This window comes from Mustela lutreola, chromosome 2 (assembly GCF_030435805.1).
Source record: "Mustela lutreola isolate mMusLut2 chromosome 2, mMusLut2.pri, whole genome shotgun sequence".
Classification (NCBI taxonomy): Eukaryota; Metazoa; Chordata; class Mammalia; order Carnivora; family Mustelidae; genus Mustela; species Mustela lutreola.
The window spans coordinates 40,200,118-40,227,362 of record NC_081291.1 but is presented as its reverse complement, the minus strand read 5'-3'; the positions used below and the strand labels follow the sequence as shown (position 1 = coordinate 40,227,362).

Sequence of the window (27,245 nt, the reverse complement as noted above, 5' to 3'; positions counted from 1 at the left end):
TGTGTAAATGCTCCACCAGTGCGTTGCCCAGCATGGTGGTCAGCAGCATTACCTGCTTTCAGGAGATTAGGAGAAGAACAGAGGAAACTGCTTTTGAGGTTTCTCAACGATTAAAGTAAAAATGTTGGAAAGCGCTTGCCCCTCTTGATTTGCTCTCCCAGCAAATGACAGTGTGAATCATGCTGTGTGCCGGCTCTTAGCCTGGCTTCTGCAACTTGCCCAGATCAGCAAAATGCAGATAGAAATACAACCATTAAAAAAAGAAAAGAAAAGAAAAAAAGGAACGACACTCATCTAAGTACCTGATTACAAATATTTGGCTTCAACAGCTATTTCTGACTCTTGCCTCAGGGAAAGACTGAGAGGTTGGTTTCTGGGAGAAATTATACAAACTTCGTGTCCAGCCACTACTCTTTCCTGGTCACTGACAAGACCCTAACATCAGCTCCATTGTGGGGCCAGGGGAGGGGCGTGGATATCAGAAGAAAAGAAACAGGAGTATTGAAAAAAAAAACTTTTATATTTCCTTCTCTTCCAAGTCAGCTGGCATGTGGTCAACAAACCGCTTTGAAGGACATCTCAGACCATCCTTCATGAACCAGCTCTGTGTTCAGAAAAATCGATGCTGAATTTCCCAGCCATCCCTACCCTTACCCTGCTCCTGGCCCCCATCCTCCCCTAGGAGATCTAAGGAGAATTTAATCCATATGGTTTTGATTCCCTCACTCATCAAAATGCAGTTTTCCAAGAGCCATTTGATCTCCAAGATGTTATGTGAGTGTCTTTTTGTATTTTATTTTTTCCCTGAGAAAAGAAAAGGCGACAGTTTGCCAAAAGAAAATGAACTCCAAACCCCGGGGGTCTGAACTAGGTTCAAGCATTAGTTCCAGGGAAGCCAAAGGGGGTTGTTGCTTAGTCAGAGGGCTCGAATACTCTCTTCAGAAGCCAGGTGAATCCAGGGAAAGTGAGGAGACTTCTTTTGATTTCTTTTCCCATGTGTGTGTGTGTGTGTGTGTGTGTGTGCGCGTGCTAAGGGGTTTATGAGAATTTTCTAATTGGGTCTTTATAATCACGCTTTGCAGGATTATAAGAGGGATGTTCCCTTTCTCCCTCTTTCCTCCCGTCCCCTCTTCTTTCCTTCCTTCTTTTATCTATCAAATATTTATTGAACACTTTTTATGTGTCAGGCTCTATTCTAGGGTCTGGAGACACATCTGTGATTAAGACAATTATATCCCTGCATTCGTGGTGCATACATTCTAGTTTACGCGCAGTAAACTAGGTAGTATCAGCGTCATGAAGAAAATCAAACTCAGGTGAGAAAATGACACCAGTGCTGTCATTCCCTTCCCTTCCCTTAAGGGAAGGCTTCACTGAGCTGAGAGCTGAGGGACACCGGGGATCAAGCTGCAAGATACAGAGGGAAGAACAAGAGTTTAGTTCCAAAGTGTGAACCCGTTTGCACCCCTAGGGAGCAGACTGAGGGCCAGCATGCGGGAGTCATGAAATGCTCGGGCAGAGACTGGGGGTGAGAGGGAGATGGGCCAGGCACTGAAGGCTTCCTGGGCCATGGTGGAAGCCTCTGGAGCTTGCGCAGCAGAAGCCAGGCCTTATTCTGTGTTATACCATCACCCTGGGTTCTGGATGAAGAAGACATTGGGAGGGCCAAGACAGGGCTAAGGAAGCAAGGAAGCTACGGCAGATCTCACGGTGTGTGTCTCCCTCCCCTCCCAAATGCAGGTGCCAACAGAAAACTGTTTGCACCTGGGCTCCACTGCTCACTAAAGTCACCTCAGCAACTGGATCCCAAGGGCACTTGTCATAGTTAATGGTGGCTCAGACCAAAGTGACAGCAGGGAGAGATGTGCTTGGATTCTGGAAATCTTTCACTGGTAGGCTTGCTGATGGATTGCACGTGGAGGAAAGGGAGGAGTCAGAGACAGCAAGGAGGTTAAGGCTTGAGCCACCTAGACAGCTCAGGGGGTAATCATCCCCAATTTACAGGTGAGAATATGGAGGCCCCGATAGTTGAATCACCTGACAGATTCCATTGTAAGGGGCAGAGTTAAGACTGAAGCCCTGGGCTTTCTGTCTTTTCAAGTTCTTCTCTCAGTTGCCCTTTCACAACTCAAGGTTATGCCCTTGGGCAGTGCTGGGCATTTGTGTTCAAGGGAGTGAACCCAGCACATATTTTTCCAGACATTGCTGTGGCTTCCTAGCCCTTCTGGGTGTGCTTTTCCCTAACTGACGGTGTTACTTCCTCATGAGAATCCATAAACTATGCCTGTTGTATTATGTCAAACTTCTTCTATTTTAAAACAAGCATAATATACATATGATTGCTTCTCCCTTTACTAATTTAATTTTATTTTCAACAATTTGTTTGTGTCTGCTGTATAACAATAGGAGTTTGCTAAATGCTATTGTGGACTAAATGTCCACATGAGTGCTGGTACTTGTATTTGATGGTCAAGAGCTATAGAAGCCTTTCATCTATTCATTTACCCATCCATCCATCCATCCATCCATCCATCCATCCAAACATCCATCCAACCATCCATCCATCTAACATTTCGGAATGCCATTCCACATGTTAAACAGTATGTTAGGGACTCAAAATGAACAAAACAAGTATCTGCTCTCAGCTTCTGATCTGGTTAGGTGTAAGTGCGTGTACATGTGTAAATGTACAATATGAGGGACTGTTGTGTAAATAAATAGCCTTGAAACATGAAAAAACCCTTTAATGGAGATAATGCATGTACAAAGTACTGTGAGTCCACAGAGGATGAGAATTTTATTCATGGGGTAGCTGGGGGAGTGGGGATTTCATTAGAGATGGGTGGCTTCATGGAGAAGGTGACATTCCAACTCAAACTGAAGACATGGAAAGGCATTCTCCAGGAATTGAGGGACAATCTGAAGGTGATTGTGTTGAGAGGCATGCATTCTACATTTGCACCCCTTCCCCAAGTTAGAAGGAAGGCTGGGGTGGGAGGAGACTGCTGGGGGAGGTGGAGGGAGCAGGTTACATACATGTCCCAAAATGCCTATGTTAATCTTTCTGGCGATGGTATTGATGACTATGGTGGACAGAGGCTGTTCTTCCCTGTGTCCTAACCCCCTTCTTTGAGCAGCAGTCCTGATATTTCTGTGGGTCTTTTCTTTTATCCAGCCTCTGTCCACATGTTGTAGGAGGGGCCAACCCACCCTGGCTGATTGGAACACTACATTCCCTTGGTCATAGTGATCATAGGATCCTTGGCATGCCAGTCAGGGCCCATGAGACTCGATTCTAGAATATTCAGTAGAATTACTGAAGTGGAATTCTGCTTTTCTGCTGGATTTGCTGTGGGAAGGGTGTCATCCAGGTGGTTGCTGATAGTCACTTTGCAGTCAAATGGAGCTTAAAATGGGGCCCACAAGGAGTAGAGTCAAGATAGAGGGAAGCTGGTTCCTTGTGACATCCTCTGGGCCCTGAATCAATTAATACCTGAAGCCAGCCTTAGAATAGGTCATGAGCCAATAGATTTCCTTTTTAACTTCAGCCACTTTGAGTTGCATTTCTTCTAGTTTGTTCCAACAGAATTCCAACTAATACAGTGGCCAACAATACTTGAAAAGTCATGGTTTCAGGGAAGGCTTTTGTTTTTTCCCACCGAAAAAGTTTTGGGTTACAGAGAAGGGATGAAAAAAGGAATGTGGGGCATGATGGCCAGGAGTGCAATTGGGAAAGTACAATATGGTGACCTCTGATTTTAGATTATCTGTGCTCTTCTCCCTAATTTTAAACCACTTCAGTGTCTCCAAATGGAAAAACTTACTGCAGGAGTACATTTCATTGGAAAGAGTTTCATAAATTCAGCACAGATTTCTGTTGTTGATGGTGAAGACTTCCTTTTTTTAAAATATAACTACAGTATAACATCAATACCAGGAAACTGACATTGGTGCAATGGGTATGTACACTTCTAAGCCATTTTCTCATGTGCAGATTCCAGTAAAACTGTTCCATCAGAGATCGTTCTGCTACCATATACTACCTTTTTAGTCACATATTCCCTCCTCCCTGCTATCCCTTCCTGGCAAACCATTAATCTATCTTCATCTCTACAATTTCATCATTTCAAGAATGTTATATATCAATGGAAGTATATTTTATATAACCTTTTGAAACTGCCTCTATTCACTTAACACAGTGCCCTTGAGATCCATCCAAATTGTTTAATGTGTCAGTAGTTTGTTCTGTTTTGTTGCTGAGTAGAATTCCAAGGTATGGATATCACACAATTTGTTTCACTGCTCACCTATTAGCAGAGATTTTAATTGTTTCCAGTTTTGGTTATTAGGAATAAAGCTGCTATAATTATGAATGGAACTTCTACAGGCTTTTCTGTGGACATAAATTTTTATTTCTCTTGAGATCAGCCACAAAGAGCATAATTGTTGGATTGTGTGGTAGTTACACACTCAATTTTAGAAGAAACCACCAAACATTTCAAGAGTGTCTCTGCTATTTTATATTCCCAACAGCACTGTATGCAAGTTCTGGTTTCTTTACAACCTTGTCAACAACTGGTGTCATTCTATTTTTATTTTAGCCATCCTGATAGGTGTGTAGTGATGTCTTACTGTGGTCTTAATTTTCATTTCCCTAATGGCTACTTATATTGAACATCCTTTCATGTGTTTATTTGACATCCATATATCCTCTCCAGTGAAATTTCTCTTCATGTCCTTGGCCCATTTTTTAATTGGCTTATTTATTCTTTTATTGTTGATTTTTGAAAATTCTTTAATATATTCTAGATAGAAGTTTTTTTTTTTGTTTAAAATGTGGCTTATATTTCCCTCTAGTCTGTGGTTTGTTTTTTTCATCCTCTTCACAATGTCTTTCCCAAACCAAAAGTTTTGAAATTTGTGAAGCCCAGTTCATTGATTTTTCTTTTATGAATTGTGCTTTTTTTTTTTTTTCTTAATTTGAGAGAGATTTATTGAGAGAGATCACAAGCAGGCAGAGAGGCAGGCAGAGAAGCAGTCTCTCCGCTGAGCAGAGAGCCCGACGCGGGGCTCGATCCCAGGACTCTGAGTTCATGACCTGAGCCGAAGGCAGCGGCTTAACCCGCTGAGCCACCCAGGTGCCCCTGAATTGTGCTTTTTATCTCAAGTTTAAGAACTCTTCTCTAAGCCTTAAGTCCTGAAGATTTTCTCCTGTGTTTTTTCCTAATAGTTTCAGAGTTTTACTTGATCATTTATGAGTTCATGAAAGGTGTGAGATACAGGTTATAGGTCAAGGTCTTTTTTTTTTTTTTTTTCCGCCTATTGGTATGCAATTACCCCAGCTCCATTTGTAAAGACTTCTTTCTCCAGTGAATTGCTCTAGTACCTCTGTGAAAAATCAGTTAGCCATACCTGTGTCGGTCTATTTCTGAATTCTGTTTTATTCCATTGATCTATGGGTATGTCCCTCCAATGAAGCACATAGTATTGATTACTGTAACTATATAATGAGTCATACAACCAAGTGATTCCTCCCACTGTATTCTTTTTCCAAATTGATGTAGCTTTCTAGTTTCTTTGCCTTTCCATATCAATTTTAAAATAAGCTTGCTCTTGTCTTTAAAAAGTCTTGCTGAGATTTTGATAGAGGTTGCATTAACCCTGTGTATCCTTTTGGAGAGAATTGATATTTTTGCTCTGTTGAGTCATCCCATCCATGAACATGGTATGTCTCTCCATTTATGTAAATGTTCTTTGATTTCTTTCTTCAGTGTTTCATAGTTTTCACACACAAGTTCTATGCATGGGGATGCCTAGGTGGCTCAGTGAGGTAAGCATCTGCCTTTGGCTCAGGTTATGATCTCAAAGTCCTGAGATCAAGTCCCACTTCGGGCTCTCTGCTCAACAGGGAGTCTGCTTCTCTCTTTGCCTTACCCAGCTTGTACTCTCAATCTTTCTCTCTCGCAAATAAATAAATAAAATCTTTTTTTAAAAAAAGTTTTGTATCTTTGGTTAGATCTATACGTATTCCTTTTTTTTTTTTAGTGATTACAAATTATATTGTATTTTTTATTTTGGTTTACATGTGCTCATTGCTGGTATATAGAAATATAATTGATTTTGTATGTTTATCTTTTATCCTGCAAAGTTGCTGAACTCATTTATTAGTTGTAGGAGGTTTTTCTAGATTCCTTAAGATTTTCTATGTAGCCCATCATGTCTTCTGAAAATAGGGACAATTTTATTTCTTCCTTTTTGATCTGTAAGTGGGGACTTCTTATACTTTTCTGAGTCAAAAGCAATGCTTTAAAATCACTGAATTAAAGACTATTTTGATTTCAGAGGATCTTAGAGGTTATCTGATTTAATTAGCCTCATTAAGCCTCTGCTTCTTCAAAGTAAAATAGAAATAATCATGGTATGCATCTCATAAGGGTGTGGGCTATTAGGTTCTGATGTAGAGTTGTGTACATTTAATAGAAATACCTTATTTTGAGTAGCTTCAGTAATAGGAGTTTTCTGTCTCATTCTAGGGAATCCAAGTTGTACATCTTTATAAAATTACATGTTTTAACTACATAAATGGTTTCAATATCTCCCTCTCTCTTTCTCGGTCTCAGTTTCCTCTTCTGTAAAATGGAGGTATTGATAATGTCTACCTCATAAGGTGGTTGTGGAAGATGAAAAGAATAAGGCCATGGCCCCCCTAGATTCACTCTCCACCTTTTTCCATTCTGCTGTGTCTGAGAGGCTGACCTGAATGGTCATGGGTGACACTGCTTTCGAGTTTCTGAAAGGTTTCAGCCCATGAAAAACATGAAGTTGGAGCAGGAGAGGACAGAGATCAGGTTCATTTCTGTAGGGTCATTGTGAGCTGGCTTTATCCTGCCATTAAAGGCCCTGGCCTTTGGCTGTTTGCCCTCTCTATGGGATCTGGTAACTGCTCTGTGTCTTTATGGCTTTAGGCTTGGGGGTGGGGGTGACAGCCACATTGTTACTGACATCCAGGTGCTGCACTCTCTCTGTGGTTGCTCTACATCTTGTCCACAGCTTTGCAAATGGCCTCTCTATTGAGCTCTCAAAATTCCCATTTTGAATGTGCACTCTGTTTTTGTTGGCCCTGACTGACTCACTGTAAGGCAAGACCTATAACAGAGCCTGGCACAAGGCAAGTACTCCTTAAGGTCTCCTCCTATTGCTTTGGTCATCTATGAAGCAAAGAGGGAAACACAAGATGGATGTGTGGTTTGACCATTGATTTCATTATTTGAGTTCTTCTTTCTTTAATCAGATGATGTGGTTTTACTCTCATGAATTAGTAGTGGCTTTGATGAATGGTGGGCCCTCCCATCTATCTAAGTGCTACTAGGAAGAATGACTTATGGATACAATCTCGAATCCCCAGTCATCACACTGAACTTTTATTTACCCAGGATCCTGACTTCCTTTTATCATAACCTCAGGATTCTTAGCTATAATCCAATAAGTTTCCTATTCATGCTAATCTAATTTAAGCAAAACAAGTATAATTAAAGCTTCTGCTAGGAATCATGTGTGTTATGAACTTATGTCCATATGTGTTATGAATGATGTCCAAGGGATTAATAAGCCCCAATGTGATGGTATTGGACATGAGGTCTTTAGAAGATCATTAGTTTTAGATGATGCCATGAGAGTGGGGCCCTCATGAGAGGATTGGTGTCCTTTTAAGAAGAGGAGCAGAGACCAGAACTCTCTCCTTTTCTCTACCATGTGAAGCCACAGCAAGAAGTTAGCCATCTGCAAGCAGGAAGAAGACTTTTTCCAGAAATCAAATTGCTCAGTACCTTGAACTTGGAATTTTCAGGCACCGGCACCATAAAAAAATTAATGCTGTTGTATAAATCACCCAGTCTAGTATTTTGTTATAGCAACCTGAGCTAACCAAGACGATATAAATATTTCTTAAGTGTATAATGACAGTGTGAACTCTTCACTGTGAACTCTTCTGAGTTCACTGTGGGTGAGACACTGGGCTCACCGCTCTACACGAATGGTTTCATTCAATTCCCATTATAACACTCATAGCTACTTGTATTAGAGATTGCCTTCAGTTTCTTAGTAAGAGACCAGAAATAACAGTTATTTTAAAAGACACAATTTTTCTCTCACACACAAAAAGCCTGTAATTTGGCAGCCATAGGCTTAATAGTAGTTACATGATCATCAGAGTCTCAAGCTGCTTCTGTTTTTCTCCACGGGTTTCATCTTCAAGATTGCCTCATGATCCAGTATGGTTGCTGTATCTCCTGCCATTATGTCTATATTCCTGACATAGAAAAAAATGAAGAAATTCAACAGATTTTTTTTAAGTGCCAGCTTACTGTATAAACATGCTTTGCAGCCAGTGCCTTCCCAGAAATTCCACCCCTTTGTATCTCATGGTCCAGAGATTACTCTCCTGGCCACACCTAGCTACAAGGGAAGCTGGTCAACATAGTCTTTAAGCTGGGTTCACTGTGGCCCTCAGTAATTCCAAGACTCTGTTATTAAGAAAGAAGGGAAGAATGACATAAGGTAGGCATTCTCTGCTATGGTACTGCTTTTGTCTTCATTTTACCAATGAGGAAACAGGTTTGAGAGTCAGGCATCTTGCCCAAGATCACACCAATGTCAGACTGAGCCAATAGCCAGAGGTCTGCCTGAATCCAGTGCCCACATTCATCGCCTCTACATGCTGATGGTAAAGTTTGCCTAAGAAGAAAGGCAGGAGCCAAAGGAGGCAGCCCTGTGTGTACTCAGAAGTCTCCGCTGCCACTGCGTGGATACCTGCTGAATGGGTCCAGAGTTATGAACGATTCTGGCTGATGTCCAAAACTGACTCACAGAAGGTTTTCCAGAGGGAGCCCTTATGTAAATGGAGAACCGTCTTAACTTGTTTGCCTGTCTCTCCTTCCTGGTAGACAGCAGGTTTTGAGGGGGGTTATCTCATTCAGTTGTATGTCTAGTAGCCAAAACCGTCCCCTGTACCCCTCGGGGACCCAATAAGCATTTACAGAATAAACGAAGGGAGTGAGGGAGCGAGCTAATGAAACTGTATGTGGCTAACAATCTTGAAAGCACGTCAACTTGTTTTTTTCTTTATGGTATTTACCACCAGCTGATCAACTCTGTCGAAACCACCCTGTAAGAGGTAAAATCTCCCAGAGAAAACTGCCCATTGTGAACTGTGAGTCCCAAGAGTGTTGATCTGTGAGAATTAACATGTGTGGCCCCCATGAGACCTTTTTTTCTTTTTCCTGGCAGACTTCTGAATATCCTTTTTTTCCTGATTGACCTATAAAGTGCCCTAAGAAATTATGCTAATGCTGGTATCTCTCCAGCCACACCCTACTGAGGATTGAATCTATTTTTCAAAGACAAAACTGAGTTTTAATTTAGTGTCCCCGTGACATTTTCCCTTTTAAGCACATGAAGGATGCTCTGCAAAGGGAGAGGTCTTGGGAGATCTTTCACGGATGGCTACACTTCATGCCTGGGTGGCAAAACCCTCAGCACGCCAGCTTTCAATTAGAAGTAAATAAATGGAGACAGCTTTGCAGTGTGCCCGACAGCCTGAAAGATCAACCTGGGGCCTTGGGCTTGGAACTCTCCCACTGTGGCTGAAAATTTTCATTTACTTTTTTTTTTTTTTTTTTTGGCATTTTCTGAGCAACTTTAATGTGCTAGATTTAACCTTTAAGACTTTCTCTCCTTCTCTCTGCCACTTATTCCCCCGCCCCAGGCTTTGAGAATGCCATGAGCCTGGAGGCACCTTTGGGGAACAGGAACATTCTCTTTTCCACACAGGTGAATTCTGAACAGAATTCTCTAGATGGAAGTTTAGCCCTGCTGGGGCCAAGTAATGGAGTGGTTTTTGGTTTTTGTTTTTTTGTTTTTCCTCTCCGTGATTATAATTCTGTTTGAAGTTAGGGCAGTTGGGGACATTCATCTCCTCAGCCTACCACATCCAAAGGCACAGGTAGACTGGTGCAGCTAGGGCATGCTCTGGGGAGGGACTCCTTACTATGCCATTTCACTATGTTTTGAGACCTGAGAGGAAGGTCATGGTATCATTTTGACATTTTTCTATAGGGAACTGTATCAGTTAGTTGTTCTTGCCCAACAAACCACTCCAAAATTTAGGAGCTTAAAACAAGACCATTTATTTAGCTCACAGATTTGTAAGTCAGCATTTCGGGCTTACCTCAACTGCTTGGTCCCCTGGGCTGGGGTGGGCTTGGCTGCTCTCAGGTGGGAATGGTCAGCTGGTCAGCTGGCTTGATTGGGATGACTATGATGGCTTTGGCTGGGTTGACTGAGGCCAATGCGCTCTTTCTTCCAGCAGGCCAGTCTGAACTTGCTTGCACGGTAGTAGGACTCCAAGAATGAGTACAGGAGAGTATAAAGTCTCTTGAGGCCTGGACTTAGATGACATTACTTCTACAGCATTCCACTGCTGAAAGCAAGTCTAGCTCCAATGCTAGGAGTGGAGAAATGGACTCCACCTCTTGATGGAAAGCGCTACAAAGAGTTTTGGCCACTTTCGCAATCTATAGCAGGAAGTGATTTTCAAAACGTGCTTTTCAAGTTGTCAGCCTTCCGTAGAAGAGCCGCAGGAGCCAACGGAAGGTCAAGACTCAAGTTTGGGCTGTTCCTCCCAACTTCAACCAGAGTAACTCACTTTTATCTGCAGGTTATATTGGATGTCCAAGTAACATTTCACTTGAACAAAAGCTGTCATGGTGAAAAGACATTTAAATACCAGGTAGTTAGAAGTAACTGTCAGGATCTCTGCTGTATCCCCGTGCCCTCTATGACTCATAGAATTGTACTTCCTGCTTTCTGATGAAAGAGAAGTTGTGCCAAGAAGGAGGGAGAGTCTGGACTTGGCCATTCACTCATCATTCTTCTCACCTCCAATCCCATACAATCTCAGTTTGAAGAGTAGGTGGAAGACAGTAATGCGTAAGAGTCTAGAGCCTGAAGCCAGACTTTCAGGGTTCAGCTTCCTTAGTTGCACTATAGCCTTAAGAAAATTACTTACCTCTCCAATTTCTTCATTTGTTAAATGGGAATGAGAATCACCACATGTGCTTCCCAAGATCTTTGTATGCATTGAATCAGATAACATAATTGGTACAGCATAAAATTTACTCAATACATGTTTACTATTGTTATTGTGATGATGATGATGATGATGATGATGATGATGATGTAGTCTCCGAATTTCCTTAAAGTTCCAGTAGGCTATGCATCTGTGAGATTCTGGTTGGCAGTGTTTCTTTTTACTTTGAGAACCCAGTTCCCCATTGCTAAGTGATCTAGTTTGGGATTTTTTTTTTTTTTCCTAGGGAGGCATTAAACAAAACAAAACAAATCTCTGCTTACTGACCTGCTACCTAATGGTAAAACTTAGCTGTTGAGGATTTGTTCCCTTGGCCTAATAAATTAGGTGTTCTTACTCATTAATACTCAGTATGACTTGGTTGATTAGATCTTTATCTTCTGTGACTATGAGGCTGAATCTAGGCACTGAGAAAAGGTGCACTTTGATGGAAAGTTTTGAAGAGGAGGGAGATATAATATATATGTGTGAGAAGTAGGGGATGGGTGGGACTGGCCACTTGAGGAGGGGAGGGGGAATCAAGGAGCAAGGAGGTTGGTGCCTGGATGAAGGAAGAGACCCATTAGGTAGGTGGGAGAAGGGCCAAGAGGCACCGGGCCTGCTTTCCTGCTATGTCTGGAGTTCAGGGTCTTTGTGTCTGGAGCTCACAGAAGGGTAACGCATCCCCCAACCTCACCTCACCCATCATGATCCTCAGATGATTCGAGCCCCCCCACCCCAGACTGTACAGGAATATTCAAAACCACCATGGCCACCATCCAACAGGAAGGCACTCAATGGCCCCAGATGGTGGGATTTTCCCACACTCCCATGGGGCATGTAACTTTGTAATTTTCTCAGGGAGAAGAGTCTGTCCCACGGTGACACTGAGCAGGCTGCCCGTCAGGCTGGCCCTGCCCGATAAGATCTGTCACAATCACTCAGCTTCCACTCAATTAGGCCTTGGTGAGACATACTCCAGCTTGCCATGCCAGGCCCTGGACTGCAGTCCTGATGGAAAAGGTAGGGCAAGACGGACACCAGACTGACTCTTTGGAGGCCACACCTAGACTAGGGGGTGCACAGAGTGGTAGTGCCCCATCTTGAGATGACGCAGGTAGCCAGGAGAACAGCTTGGACTCAGGAGTTGTGTGACTGTCAAACCCAGCAATTTTCTGGCTTTCTCAGGTAACAGAGAGAGGTGGCGCTGCCTGGAAGCCAACTACCTGAATGGAAATATCCCACCCTTCCTCAAGCTGTGTTTCTGTACCACACATAAACTGGGAAACTGTGCTGACCTTACTGGAGGGAGCTTTTTGTTTTTCAGGAGGATTTGCCTTAGAATTCTTTTATCTGGCAAATTCTCCTCTAACTTTTAGGAGCTGCGCTTTTTCCTTCCCCGGGAGTGTCCATCATTTTTGTTCAGCAAGTAACCTGTTTGCATTCTGGAAAAATCTGAGAAAGAGCAGACAAGTAAGAGTTTTGTTTGGTGTGAAAAATTACTTGTAAATAATCACTTTTAAATTCTCTCTCTCTTTCTCCATGGCTTTCTGTTGAAAGCATAGCCTGTCATTTGTTTATATAATCCCCTTTTGTTGGGCTTCTAGGAGTGTGGTTTTGTAGGCCTCTAGCACCTGCAAAAATGCCTATGGGATTAAGCTTCAGTTGCCTCCCGTGGTTGCTGACGGATAACTCACCCTTTGTTAACTGCCTGTCCTGCCTGTCTCATATCTCCACATCCTTGCTCATTTCCCCTTCAGCTCCCAATAAACCACTTGCACTTAAATCCTCGTCTTGGAGCTGCTTCTCAGAGAACCCACACCAATGAAGTGATTCACTCCCTTCGGGTTTGTAACATGCCTCCCTTTGCCAGTGTTTGACTTGCATACCACTTTTCAGGAACAAGTCTCTTGTCTGACGTGGGGTAACCAGAGGTCAGGCTCTGTGGATTCTCTGAGGCTAGTTTGGCTGTGGCTTCTGGCTTTGGCAACTCAACCTTTGGCCCCCATGTTTCTCATTCTTTTGCTGCCCAATTTTCTTGAGACTTCCGCCAAGGCCCACTTGTCACTGATGCGTAATCCTTGTTTTTTCTCTTGTTACTTTGTCCTGAGTTAATCCTCTCTTAACAAGTCTGCGATCTCCTCTCTAGGCTTCTCTTATCAATAAATCTTAGCAGCCTCTGCCCCTCAGCCTTCGTCTGGAAGCAGGAGGCCCTGTCTGAACTCTGACCATAGCCAAAGAGTTTGGGGATTCTCTTTACCCTGCTCCAAGAGCTCTACCTTTTCTTTTAAGCCTCCCTGGGAAGAATGTTTTGTTATTGGGCTGTCCCCTGAGGTGCTACCCCATCTAAGCAGAGAGCTTAGGGCTTCTTCTCCACCACCCCTTAACCCCCCAACCCCACCGCAAAGCATTGTTCATAATCTTAACTTTGATCAAGGGATGGATGTTTTCCCTTCCATCTCCCCATACTTGCCATTTTGATGGTCCAAAGTCTCAGAACACTGCCAGGGTGCAAAGTAGAATGTACTCACTTACACAAGAGCTTGCCATGTCTTTTTTTTTTAAGATTTTATTTCTTTATTTGTCAGAGAGAGTGAGCACAGGCAGACAGAGTGGCAGGCAGAGGCAGAGGGAGAAGCAGGCTCCCCGCCAAGCAAGGAGCCCAATGTGGGACTCGATCCCAGGATGCTGGATCATGACCTGAGCCAAAGGCAGCCGCTTAACCAACTGCCATGTCTTGATGCTATCTTTGTTGAAGTTTACTTATAATCTAGGGAACTTAATCCAAAGACAGAATGTAAAAAGCGGGAATTTCAGGCACTGTGGTAGGAAGTTTTGAGTGATATTCCAAATAACAACATTCGCATTTCATTAGGGCAGTGCCTTGATCTGGCATAAAAATTATATTCCCGTCTTTCCGTCTCTCCTACCACTCCCTCCCTCCCTCCTTGTTTTGCTACCTTTTGTCAAGAAGCGTGCTATGGTTGACTCTACCAGTTACTAGCTCTGTGATTTTGGACAAATATTCTTGATGTCTATTTTCCCACCTGTAAAATGGAGATTATTCTGATCCTGCTTTACGGCGTTTTTGTGAGGATTAAAGGAGCCCATACTTATAAAGCATTTAGGACATTACCTGGCACAGAGCAGCCCTTCAAAACCCATTTGCTCTTTTTATCAATATACTCGTAAAATAAGTAAAGCGCCCACTTCCTGGCAGGTCCTGAGGCAACAGGGTGAGTAAGTAAGACCCAAAGAGTCTAGTGAGGAAAAAAAGTTTAGAACACATTTATTCAACTTGCCCTCAGGAAACCACAACTTTATGTTCTTCTTTTTCTTTACTACAAATTCTTTAGAAAAATTTGGCCTGTTTAGCCATCCTTCAGGAGTCTACTCATGACCGAGTGCAGGCAAGGATGTCACCTCAATTCCAGAGTGGTGTAAGGAGGGAGAGCAGGGGCAGCTTTCTGGTAACTAAGGATTTTGGCACTGGTTTTAATGGCTCCCAAGATCTACTGGGAACAAAACAGGATTAGGATGTGCAAAAAAGGGAGGTGTTAGAACGGACTGGATGTCCATGAAAAGGGTTTGAATAGGACTGGGTAGATAAGAGATGGAGCTCTGGTCCCATACTCAGTGCTCTGTGAGCCTGCTCTCCTCTCCAGCCAACTGCTCCCCTTCTCTGGAGCAAGTGTAGCCGGTTGGTTATAAGCATGAACTCCGGAGCCTGACTATTAAGTCACATCTCAGCTTTATCCCTTACTATGTCAGACTATATCTTCCAAAAATGGCAGCAACCCCCACTCCCCGCCAATGCCTCGGGCTCTTCCCACAATGTGACTGTCACTTTTACTGAGAAGGGTGGTTCTACTCCCTCTCCTTGGACACAGACAGAGACTTGTGACTGCCCTGACCAAAGTAGTAGGCAGAGGGAATGCTGTGTGACTTCTAAGGATAAATCATAAGAAGGGTCTAAGTTCCACCTGGTAATCTCTCTCTCTCTAGGGACACTTGCCCTTGGAACCCAGCCACCATGTTATAAGGAGGTTGAGGACATGTGCAGAGGCTGCATCCGGACATTCCATCTGACAACTCTCACCAGGCTCCAGGCAGCCGCTAGCATTAATTGCCAGACACGTACGTGAACAAGCCTTTAAATTATTCCAGGCCACGGCGTTCTACGCTTACGTCTGAGGTCCCAGACAGCATGGAGCAGAGACACCTATCCCTACCAGGCCCTGTTTGTACTCCCAACCCACAGAAACTGTAAGAAATAATACACATTTATTGTTGCGTTAAGCCGCAGGTTTGGGGACAATTTGTCATGCAGCAGTAGACAGCGAACATACCATGTGACCTCCAGGAAGGTAAATGATTTTTCTATGCCTTAGTTTCCTCATTTATAAAATGGGGTTAATAACAATATCCAGTGTGCTGGTCAATCAGCTCTCCTCCCCTCCACATCCCCCTCATCAAAGCCATAATTTTTAGCATTTGCTGATTTCTGTGGGATAAATACTCCCACAGTGGTCAATTGCAAGCGATCAATGGTTTAAACACCAGATGGTGAAATTCATAAATATTTAACAATTGGCTCTAGTGAACCAGTGCAAGTCACCTCTAGCACATTACCAAAATATCTACCTCCTAGCAGTAAATGATTTATTATCGGTAAATAATTTAGACATAGCACAGAGTAAGTGCTACATGCCTGCTATTAAAACTCCTGCTCTTATTTTTGTCATTATTACATATACCCCAGTTGATGCGCCATTATCTGCAGCATTGTTCCAACCTACAGACGGCTTCCCCAGTACTGGCTGGCCAGGCCCCTCTGACAGAACCAAGAGAGCTCTGTCTGAGCATGTGCCAGGTTAACCCCGAGTCAAAGAGGAGCCCTCGGCATAAAGTGGGTGATACGGTGGTGAAGAGCTAGTGTGCAAAGCTTTCATGCCCGTACTTGTTAGGGGGCGCCTGACCTGGGCAGATGGGAAAGTCCCGACTAGGGTGGTGGTCAGTGATTCCTCATCACACACAGCACAGTACAGTTTGGTAGATGATCAGAAGAGCTACACCTGGGGGGCTATGGGAGCCCATGGAGGGAGCTTCTGTCCATGCCTTAGGGGGCATTAGGAGAGGTCTCGAGAAGGTTGAATGGGGATTTCCCATGAGAAAGAGAAAAAAGAAAGGGTCTTCCAGGTGGAAGGGCTAGCTCAGATGAAAGCCTGGTAGAAAGAAAACATCATTTCTGGGGAGATGTGCAAATCTGAGTGTGGCAAGAAGAGTAGAGGGATAAGTCCAAGGGCATTCTCTGGATGTGCAAGTCTGAGTGTGGCAAGAGTGCAGTCTGATAAGTTGAAGGGCATTCTCTAGATGTGCAAGTCAGGGTGGCAAGAGAGTAGAGTGACAAGTCCAAGGGTATTCTGTGGAACTAGTGGTCTGCAGTCTTCAAAATGACACTACTATGAAAGAAAAAGAAAGGCTCAAACAGTTTCTGATGAAAACAGACTATACAACAATGACAGCTAAATGCAACCCATGAGCCCAAACCAGCCCTGAGTGGGGAGAAGCAGGAACGCTACAACAGACTATTCAGACAATTGGTGAAATTTGAATGGGGGCTGTACATGAAATAATAGTGTTTCATTGATATTAGATAAAATCCCATTTTCTCTTAATTGGCGCTGAAGTGTTAGGAGTAATGGCACTTGGTGTCTACAATGAAAAAAAATGGCAAAATATTAACCATGGAACCTAGGAAAACAGGGTAAAGGAGTGTCTTCTATTCTTGCAATTCTTTTGTAGGGTTAAAATGATCTCAAAATAAAAAGATTCTCTAAATGAGTGGGAAAAAAGAAAGTATTGGCTCAGAGGGAGGGGAAAGAGAGGTCTGGAGGTTGGGCTGCTCATTTTATTAGAAAGGGCACTGAGGCATGGACAGGCTAAATGGCTGGTTGAGGTTCAGCGAACAATTAGCATGGACTTTGTACCCCGAGCCCTTATTTCTGAGACCCAAGTGTTGGCTCTTTCTAGTAAACTGGAGGATCCCAGAGGGGAAGTGTGTGTGTTAATATATGGCCTCTGATGTGGAGAAGACCTCAGGGGTGTAGTTTCTGCTTGCCGTGCAGGAGTTATCTACGTAGCTGCTATTATTTCAGGTTATCATTAATGTGAGTTGTGACCTGAATTCCCCATATACTGCCCTGAAATTTGCCCCATATGTTTGTAAAGGTTGATTATATCTATGGGACCTTTTTCTAATGTGAGCAGAAGCTATAAAGTTTCAATTGTCGCAGCTTGTTGGGATCAAGTGTCTTTTCTTGTGTGCCATAAAAAGGCTTGCCTCTGATATCTGACGTCAGACAAACACGCATGAGCAATCTATTGATTTTGGATGATGTGGAAGGCCATCATCTCTTAGATAGGAAATTAGGAGCAAATCTCTCCTTCCCTTTTTCAAAAGAGAACAACTCAGTACAGAATAATGGAATCCTGGCTAGCTATGCGCCTAGAACTAAAGAGAAGTCCTCACTCTCCCTTGCTTTTTGGTGGAAGTAAAAACTGGTACAGCCACTTTGGACAACTATTTGACAGCAACTAATAAAGCCTACTGTATGCTGAATAAAGCAATTCAATGCTTGTGCATTTATCTCAGAGAATATGAGTGCATGTGTCCACCTGAACACATGTACAAAAATGGTCACAGCATCTTTAATAATAGTAAAAAACAAAAAACAATCATATGTTCATTAACCCTAGGACACACAAACTGGTATCTAGTACTGAGCAATCACAAGGAACGAAATGTTGAGATAACACAATAACCTCAGCCACAAAAGAAAACATTCTGCATCATTCTATTTATTTGAAGTGCAAAGTTAGGTGAAGTGAATTTAGGAGGATAGTCTTCAGAAGAGTGAATATTAAGGAAGGTGTTGATTGGAAAGGGAGCTGTCTAGGGTCCTGGAAATGTTGGCTATCTTCATCTGGGTGGTGGTTACATAACTAAGATTTGAGCACTTTGCTGCATGTAAATTATATATTATTAGAAAAATAATTGAAAAGAAAAACAAAGGGAGTTTCTTTCTACGTTATCTTTTTTTTTTCTTTCTACGTTATCTTGAGAGGATACAGAAAGAGCCATCCCAATAACAATGGCTGATAGTAGTAACCTGGGGTTTGTTGTATTTTCAGGCCCCATTTGGAGATAGCTGGTCACATCTGCTTTTGCTAACATGTGCTGGGTAACAGGCACTACCCAGTCGAGGCTCAGCTGATGCTGGTATGCCAAAACAATGGTCTCAGGACTGCTACCTTCTGCAGGTCAGAGGTTGAGACCACTCAAACTCCAATGTGAAAGAATCACCTGGTCATGTTCAAAGGCAAATTCTGATCCATGACGTACATGGAGCCTGAGAATTGGCATTTCCAGTAAGTTCTCAGGTGATGTTGATACTGTCAGACCAATTTTTGAGCTTCAAGGCTTCGGAGGCAGACAGACCAGCAAAAGAAATTGGTTCTGCCACTTACAAGCCTTTGATCTCTGCTCAATTCCTCCATCTCTCTGAAGATCTCTTAATTTCTTGTGTACATTTGAGGAGGGGGGAAGGGAGGGATAGGTGAGACAACAATCTCCCAGAAGGGGAGTGGATTCGAAGGGGTAAGATGCAAAAAGTGCTTAGCACAGTGCCTGGCCTATAGTAAACACTGCTGATTAACAGCTCCTGTTGTATTTGTTATTGTTAGCAAAGAAGAAGATTGGGCCATGATTTGGAGAAAGGTGAGTGAGTATGGTTTCTAAGGGCAGGAGCTAGCTAGCATTTCCCTAATAGCCTGTTGAAGGGAGACATTTTTTTTTCCTCACTTCTCTTCTCTCCTAATTCATCCCATAATCCTTCCCTTGGTCTCCACTATCAAGATAGACTTTCTCTTCACTCTTCTTCCCACACCAGTCTACCCCAGATCCAGTAAAGACGGAAGAACTTAAGCCGAACTGAAGCTTGAAACCAGGCAGGTTGTCAAATTATTGGATTGTGCCAGAAGGTGATTTTTTGAGGAAATATCCTCCCCACATAGCTCTTCCTATAGGGGCAGGATTGTTCCCCAGGAGGTGAAGTCCGCAGCCGGGTATCCATGCGTGCCCACACTCAACTAGCATCTTCAGAATCTGCCCATGTTTCTTGGTGCACAGGGGCCCCTCTGGAGGAAGACATATGTTCCTCAGTTTGCGGGGCTGCCAGTTGGTGTCTTTTTCAGGAACTGAACTAATTTGTTGTCAAAGAAGGAAAAAAGGAAATGCTTGGTTCTGTGTTGTCTGGACAGCAACTGGACTGGACTGGGGCTGGATTTCAGGGGAGCCGTCTTCAGTTGGGAGCTGAGAGCACCATTTGATTGGAGCCTGGAGAAGACTGGAGGCAGGCGGAGCTCCAGATCACAGCACTGTTCATGGATGAATCTGTGTTCCATGAGAGCCAGCGACTAAACCAGGCACCAAAGGCTCAAAACCAACCAACCAGAGGTACTCATAGTGGAGTGGAGAAACAAAAAAAGAAAGCATGCATAGTGCCACGACACAGGTGCTGAGCTAGGGGGCATACGTGGATCCCAGGGAGCACAGAGAAGGGGGGAGACAGGAAAGTGGTAGCCAGTTTTCAAGATGGCTTCCTAGTGACCCTCATGGATCAGCAAACACACCCTTGCATAGGCCTTCTGTGTATTAAATTTGGGCTTCCCGGTGTAAGCACTAAAAGTTAGTGGAAGTGACCCTGTGTGACTTCTGAGGCTTGGACATAAAAAACCTAACTTCTGCCTTGTTCTCATGAACACATACTCTGGGAGAGACCAGCTATCATGTAAGAAGTCTGAGTATGCTGAGACCATGTGCTATGAGGGATCCCAACCAACCCTGTGAAGGCCTCACAAGAAAACAGAAAGATACCCACCAAGCAGCCGTCTCAGCCAAGCAATGGGAAGGTGCATGAAGGAGCCATCTTGGGTGCTCAGCACAGCTGAACCTTCAGAGAGCCCCAGCCCTGGTCATCTGGCTGCCACCGGATAAAGGACCCCAATCGAGACCACTCGGCTGAGCTCGGGTAACCCACAGCACCTTGTGTAACCATGAACAATAATACTAAATTGTTGCCTTGAACTGCTAAGTTTGAGAGTGGTTTATTATGCAACCACGGATTTCTGGAAGAGAAGAGTATCTGGTAGAAAGGGCACCTGAGAGCAGGGCGTTGAAAAGCAGATGGCTAGCTGGGGAGGAGGACCATCCCACAGAGAGGTGTGTCTGGAAAACCAGAATGGAAAAACGGAATGGTCTACTGAGGAATTAGGAGCAGCTAAATATCAACAGAGAACGAGAGAGAGCTGGGGGCTGAGCTGTGAGGGGTGGGTGGGGGCTGGACTCAGAGATCCAGGGCAAGGGCTTCTAAATGCTACCCCACATGCTTTGCAGGAAGTTTTGAGAGGTGGAGATGTGAACATCCTATAGAAATCTCTCCACGGCTGCTGCTCTTATCCTTGGCAGCTGTGGCAAAAACCACTCCAAAAGCTGGGTGAAAGTGAGCACTCATTGGCCCCATTGGCTCACAGAAAGAGGGGAAAGGGTTAAGCTCTGTTCACAGCTCTGCAGCCGCTGTTGCCAAGTCTGAGAAATGTGATGCGCCCAGGAAGTCCTAGATTCTATTTTAGCAGCAGCTGGGAACCACTCTCCTTGGATTGGTGATGCATCCACAAAGTACCTACCCACAGAGTTGGGAAATGTGTGAATTAATTTAACACCAAGCCGGGTTTTCCCTGAGGTCCAGGCTGTCTCTCACGTATGTCCACTTCCACCTCCCCCTCCAGCTAGAAAGAGAAGAGCCAAAGGGAGGACAGTCCCCACAGCTGCTTTTTCCCCTCTGCCGTCACATCTGCTGTGAAATGGGACCAGTAATGTCTACCTCACCGTTGGTTGGGAGAATGAAACGAAATAGCATGAGTCAGGTAGGCAGCCCAGGACCTATCTACAGGATACACTCCGGAAAGGCAGGCTCTTGTGAATGTCGTCCTTGTCGTGGTCTGCTGGTTTCACCCCGAGCCTGCTCTTGGGGTAGCAGATACAGAATAAATAAGCTGTCATTGGCTGACATGGCTAACGGACCAGGTCACTCCTTGCCCTCGTGTGCAGATAGCCTCTCGGTCTCTGGCAGCCACTAATCGTAATGAATAGCTAATATTTCTTGAGATCTCACTATGCTACAAATGAGTTTTTCCTTTTAATCCTCATAAAAATCCTGCACTCTGGGAGCATTTTACATTCATAGAAGTTGAGGTGGAGTGAGGGTAGCTTGCCCAAAGCTTCGCGACTAGGAAGGACCCAGGCTGGAGTCCGAACACTCCAGGGGCTGCTGTCTAACCAGAGCCTTGCACTGCCTCCCAAAGGGACCTGTCCGAAAAGGGAGCCCTGAGACGTGTACCACCTCTCGTTGTTCTCAGAAACTGAAATAAGCTGAGTTTGGTCTTTGCGTAGGCATAGCCCTTTCAACTAGCATGTCCGGTGCCTCTGTCTTCTCCTCCCAAGTCCTGGTGTAAAAGGAACAAAGAAAGAATCCTTTTAATCCTGGTTCCCTGAAATTACTGGAGGGAAGATCCTCAGAAATTTCCATTGCTTTTTTGAGGAATGATGTGGTGCTTGTGCTAGACAATTAGCCCAGTGACGGGACTCTATTTATGTAGTGGGTGCAAGGTCGACCTCTCCATTAGGCCCCGTAGATGCAGTACCTAGGGCCTCGAAACTGTTAGGGGCCCGTGATAATGCTGCAACTTTCATGTTTTTTTTTTTTTTTTTTTTTGTGCAAAAATAGAACAGAATAATAAATAATATTAAATATATAATAATGAATCCAGCTCAGATTTTATTCATCTTTATACCAATGCAGTTATAAAGTACAACTTTTAGCATTTTTAATTAATTAATTAATTTTTTAAAGATTTTTTTTTATTTGACAGAAAGAGAACAAGCAGGGAAAACAGCATAGGGAGAGGGAGAAGCAGCCTCCCCCGCACCCCTCCGCCAAGTAGGGAACCCGATGCAGGGCCTGATCCCAAGACCCTGGGATCACAACCTGAGCCAAAGTCAGATGCTTAACCAACTGAGCCACCCAGGTGCCCCTTAGCATTTTTTTAAATGGAGGAATGGCCCCCAGGCCCCCATCCCTGAATGGGTGAGGGTTATGTGTAAATGCACAGAATCTGGTATAGGATAGAGCTTAGACAGGGTTCCTTTCCTCCCATCTATGCTTTAGGAAGTAGAAGTGCAGAGGGGACATGTGACACCACGCATACATAGGGGCTCAATCTATGCCCACATACTCCTTCCCCATCCTCTCCACCCTGGAAAGGGGCAGTGCAGTGCATGTACCATAGGCCCCTCTCCTGTGTGCCATGGCTGATTGGTCCAGAGGTCACTCTTGACCAAGGACAGCCAATAGGAGCTGCTTAGGGGGGAGGAAATGCTGTCCAAGAGGTGCTACCATGAGCAGTGGCTGAGCCAAAAGATTTGAAGCAGGAATATAAGGAAGGAATCAACAGGTAGACAGAGGAGAACCTAGAGAAGACACAGAGAAATGGAGATGGAGTCAATAAGTAGTGGAAATGGTGATAAGGAATAAGGATTCATCAACTCACACTGTGGGTAGGGCTCGGTGATCTGGTTCCCAGATGAACTTCAAACACAAAACCCACCTGCCTTCACTGAGCACCTCCCATTTTCCAGGCACCAGGCTAAATGCAATGATATATATATATATATATATATATATATATATATATATATATATATCATTGCATTTAGCCTTCCAATAACCCTATAGATTCTGTTTTATCTTTATCCTATCTCCCAAATGTGGAAAGGAAGCTTAATCCATTTGCTCAAGCTCAGGCAACTTGTAAGTGAAGAACCAGATCTCAAATCCAAACTGCTGGACTTCAGAATCCACAGTTGAACCAATAAACCATCCTGCTTGGCCAAATCTCAAAGTCCATTCCAATGACCGTGAAGCTCAACAATTTACCTTTCCTGGGTTCTCTTAGGATCCCAGGCCCCCACTGTGCTGTGTCTTTGCAATCCACTGCCCAGCACCCATGACTTGACATAGTCATGTTGTCTTCAAAAGACAACAGCACAGGGGAAGGTCAAGAGGGAGAAAGCTGGTGGGGTGAATAATAGGGACTAGATAGGAAAAGAGAAGCCAGGGAGAAGCAGCGTGTTGGTGAAGAGAAATAGCCCGTTTGCCAGATCGTGGTGAGAATGAGCTTCAGTGGGTTAGAAAATGCCGGACCAGGAAGAGACTGCAGGGCCCTCAAGATCGAAGAGGTTGTTTCCCCCCCAGAGTCAGTGTCTTAAATGGGAAGAAAAGTGTACAGAGTGGTGTTTAAGCAACTTCATCTGGTCGCTTAATGAGGATGAATTTGTTACAGAAGGGATGAGGCAAGAGACCATTTTTACAACAGGAATGAAATAGAACCTTTGAACTTGGGTAGTAGCACGGGGAATGGGGAAGAAGGGGCTCTGAAAAGAAAGACTGCCCCGGAGGATTTAGATGTAGGCAGAGTGGGAAGCAGAAGGCGGAGTCTTCTGTGGTTAGGTCCAGACTAGTGCCCTCAACGTTTGGAAGCACCAGATAACAAAGGCCGAGATTCCTAGCTGTCCGCACCGTCTCTAGGATAAAAACGCAAGGTTTCAAGCCGGGTTGAAGGAGGTTGCGCGGGAGACACGCAGCATTCTTCATCCTCCCTAGCACGGTGACGTGGCAATGGGCCTCTCACAGAAACGGGCCTGTTCTAGTGCCGAGACACGCCAGCCATCGGCGGAGAGCAGCCACCTCAGCCATCGGAAGAGAGGCGATGGCAGATTCCGACTGCAATGGCTGGGCCACCAGTCCACTGTCCTCGTCCCAGCAGAGCTGAGGAGGGCCTTTTCATAGGTGCTACATGCTTTTCCTTCGTTTTTTGTTGTTGTTGTCGTTTTTTGTTTTGTTTTTGTTTCTTTCATTTTGCTGCTTCTGTGCAGGCTTCCTGACCGGAAGAGGGCTGCCATAGTTCCTGTATCACACCTCACCCCACAAGCCAATGGGAAAGAGCATTTGCCATTTCCCAGCAGGCCTAGCAGAACCCTTATTGTGTATCATTGGGTCTAACTGTGTCACGTGCCCGCCTCTGACCCAATCACTATTACCAGGGAAATATGCCTTGCTGATTGGCTGAGGCCCAGGCCACAAGCTCCATTTTGGAAGGAGGAATGACCGTCTAGGCAGGCTCTTTGGTCGGTCTCCAGGCAGCAATGGAAAAGCGGAGAACCAGCGTGGGAGAGACGACCACGAAACGTTCTCGGTAATAGCGTTTAACGTCTTCGCACTTATTTCATCCTAGAACCCCGTTTTCAGAAAGCATTTTGCAGAGTTACGTCTGCAGAGCGCGAAGTGAGAAATGCTGCATCTAAGAAATCTAGGGAGTGTATTATATCTGCGTCGTTACATCTTCTGGATATTCTTCGGAAATGGGTCATTTGAGTGAGGGATGTGAGCAAAGAGAAAAAGAATCTCCAGACTAAATGAGGTCACACGGTTGGTTGAAACATTCAGTTGTCCTTTCTTGATAGAGTCTCTTCTCTTAGAGATTGTATTACAAAACAGATGCCAGATTTGCCAGATGTTACGTGTTTTTAGGAGAAAGGCCAATTTGACCCCATACATCTCCTCCACGGTGTCCTTAATCACTTTTCCATTGCATCCTGAAGCCTCCAAAGTAGGAATCAATTAGAGGTCTTCATTCTGCTCTTATCACAGATGACACCTATGGGAAAAAAGGGTCATGCCCTTCCCCTCCCTGTTTCCTCCAGGGAGTAATGCCCAGATGAGTTCCTAATAGAAAGAAATTCAGGTCCAGCAGATGTGAGCCAGTAGGGCTAGGTGGCCAGTATTTCGACGTGCTGTGTCCCAGGCATGTGTGAAATTTTATCTTCATTAGCTCTGAAGAGTTGCGTGAGAATAAAACCATGTCCAAAATATCCATCTCAGAGAACTGTATTTAGCAGAATCCATTCTGAAGTTTATAAAAGACAAATAGTACCATTCTCCGTGTTCTGTAGTTTCTCATTAGAAGAAATGATAAGATTATCTATAATAAGAAAAAAGATACAAGCAACAGCTATTATTTAGGGAGTCTTTTTATATGTGTCGGACACGCCACTGAGTACTTTGTATGCACAATCTTGTTTAATATTCACAGCCATCCGATGGGGTAAATAATGTTATTGTTTCCCATTTTCCAGATGAAGAAATTGAGACCTAAGAAAATTAAGAGCCAAGTTCAAGACCACATAACTAGTAAGTAATAGAGTCATAATTTGAACGCAGGTCTGTAGAGTTTCAGTATATGTGTTCTTTAAATTAACATGCTACCCTGCCACTTAATGAAGGGACCTTGTCTCCACCTTGCATAGCTGTCTCCCAGCTGAATCAAATGCATCAAATTAATATGCATGAAAACATTAGATACCTCCTTACCCGCAGGGATTGGCCCATTGGAAGCTGTGGGTTTTGTTGGGACTAAACGTTTTTTTTTTTGTTATCTTTATCTTTTAACTTATGTGGAATGGCATTGCCAAAGATCTCTGATGCTCATGTCTGCCTTGAGCTGCCAGACCAGCACTAGTGACAGGTACCAGGGTTCTGTTAGCTCTGTCCCCCACTTATAAGGCGGGACCCTGACTTCTTACAGAATCTCCTCCTGATGAGCATTCATAGAAATCACCATATGCCTGTGTGCGTGAATATGGCCAGTCAGTACTTCATAGCATAAGCCATTCTGTGTCCTCTGCTCTGGGCTTCTTTTCCTGGTCACCTTTGGAAGACAAGGTACCATTACGTTGTCCTCCTGGTGAATAGAGGACGTTCTCACTCCCTCTGTCTGGTTTGCTGATGTTCTCCCAAGAACCGAAGCTCCTGTGTTTTCCACTGTCCTCAAACGGCCGAAAGGAAGTGGGAGTGTGAAGAGAACGTTTTTGGGGTAATCTTTAATGAAATGTTGTATGCATATAGCAAGGTACACAAATCATAAGTGTTCGGCTCCAGAACTTTTAATAAAATGACCCTGCCATGTAACCAGGACTGAGATCAAGAACCAGAACCTTTCTGGAGTCACAGACTTCCCTTGTGAGTAAGGTTATCCTCTGCCCATGTACAACCCCTCTCCAGAATTCTGACACTAGACATTCATGTTGCCAGTTTATGAACTTGATCTGAATAGAAACCATAGAGTATAGACTTTTAAAAGTCAAATTTCTTTTACTCACAAATTACGTTTGTGGTATATGTTTATAGTAATGAGTATAGTTATAGTTTATTATTCTCATTTCTGTATTGTATGCTGTCGTATGAATAACACAGTTTAGCTTCCAGTCTTATGTAGATGGATATTTTGATAGATTCCAATTATGCAATAATTCAGAAGAGAAAATCCAGTTGTCTGAGCTGACACAGTGGGCCTCTTCTCTGGCCACACTAGAATAGGGAGAGGGAAGTCTGTCCCTTTGACTTTTGTAGTGGGACTTGGTTGTCAGGAATTTCCCTACATCAAGGAGCCAATAATCTCTTCCAGAGAAATCCTGGTGTGGCTGGAATGAAAAATGGATACAAGGCAGCCAGAAATTGATGGCTCTTCATGCTCTAAGAGAGATATTTGTGCAAAGAATAATGGCCAATGGGAAGCAAAGTCATGCTTTTTGGTAGCTGGGGCTAGCATCCTAAACTATAACACCGACAATTCTAGCAGCTCATGTGTCCTAGAACCACGTGGAACACTTTTTTCGAAACCAGTGTAGTAGTTTCTTAGAGCTGCTATTTAAAAAAAAAAAAAAAAAAAAAAAAAAAAAGACCACACACTAAGTGGCTTAAAACAACAGAAATTTTGTTCTATCTGAGTTCTGGAGACCTCATAGGAATAGGAAATCAAGGTTTCAGCGGGGCCACACCTTCTCGGAAGGCTCTAGGGGACAATACTTCCCTGTGTCCTTGTCTCCTCCCAGTTTCTGGAGTTTCCAGCAGTCCTTGGCATTCCTTGGCTTATAACCACACCA

The 27,245-nt window shown here is 43.9% G+C and overlaps 1 long non-coding RNA gene across 3 annotated transcripts in view; it reads left to right on the top strand.

Moving 5' to 3' along the window:
• The window catches only part of LOC131825788 (uncharacterized), a 116,369-nt gene that overhangs the window by 31,165 nt on the left and 57,959 nt on the right, over window positions 1-27,245 (top strand). For 2 of the 3 annotated variants that reach the window (XR_009351305.1, XR_009351304.1), the window contains exons 3-4: window positions 15,131-15,262; window positions 25,440-25,494. This is a non-coding gene — a long non-coding RNA (uncharacterized LOC131825788). Of the gene's footprint in view, window positions 1-15,130; window positions 15,263-24,410; window positions 24,500-25,439; window positions 25,495-27,245 lie in introns of those variants that run through there. The other variant, XR_009351306.1, reaches the window with a different exon arrangement.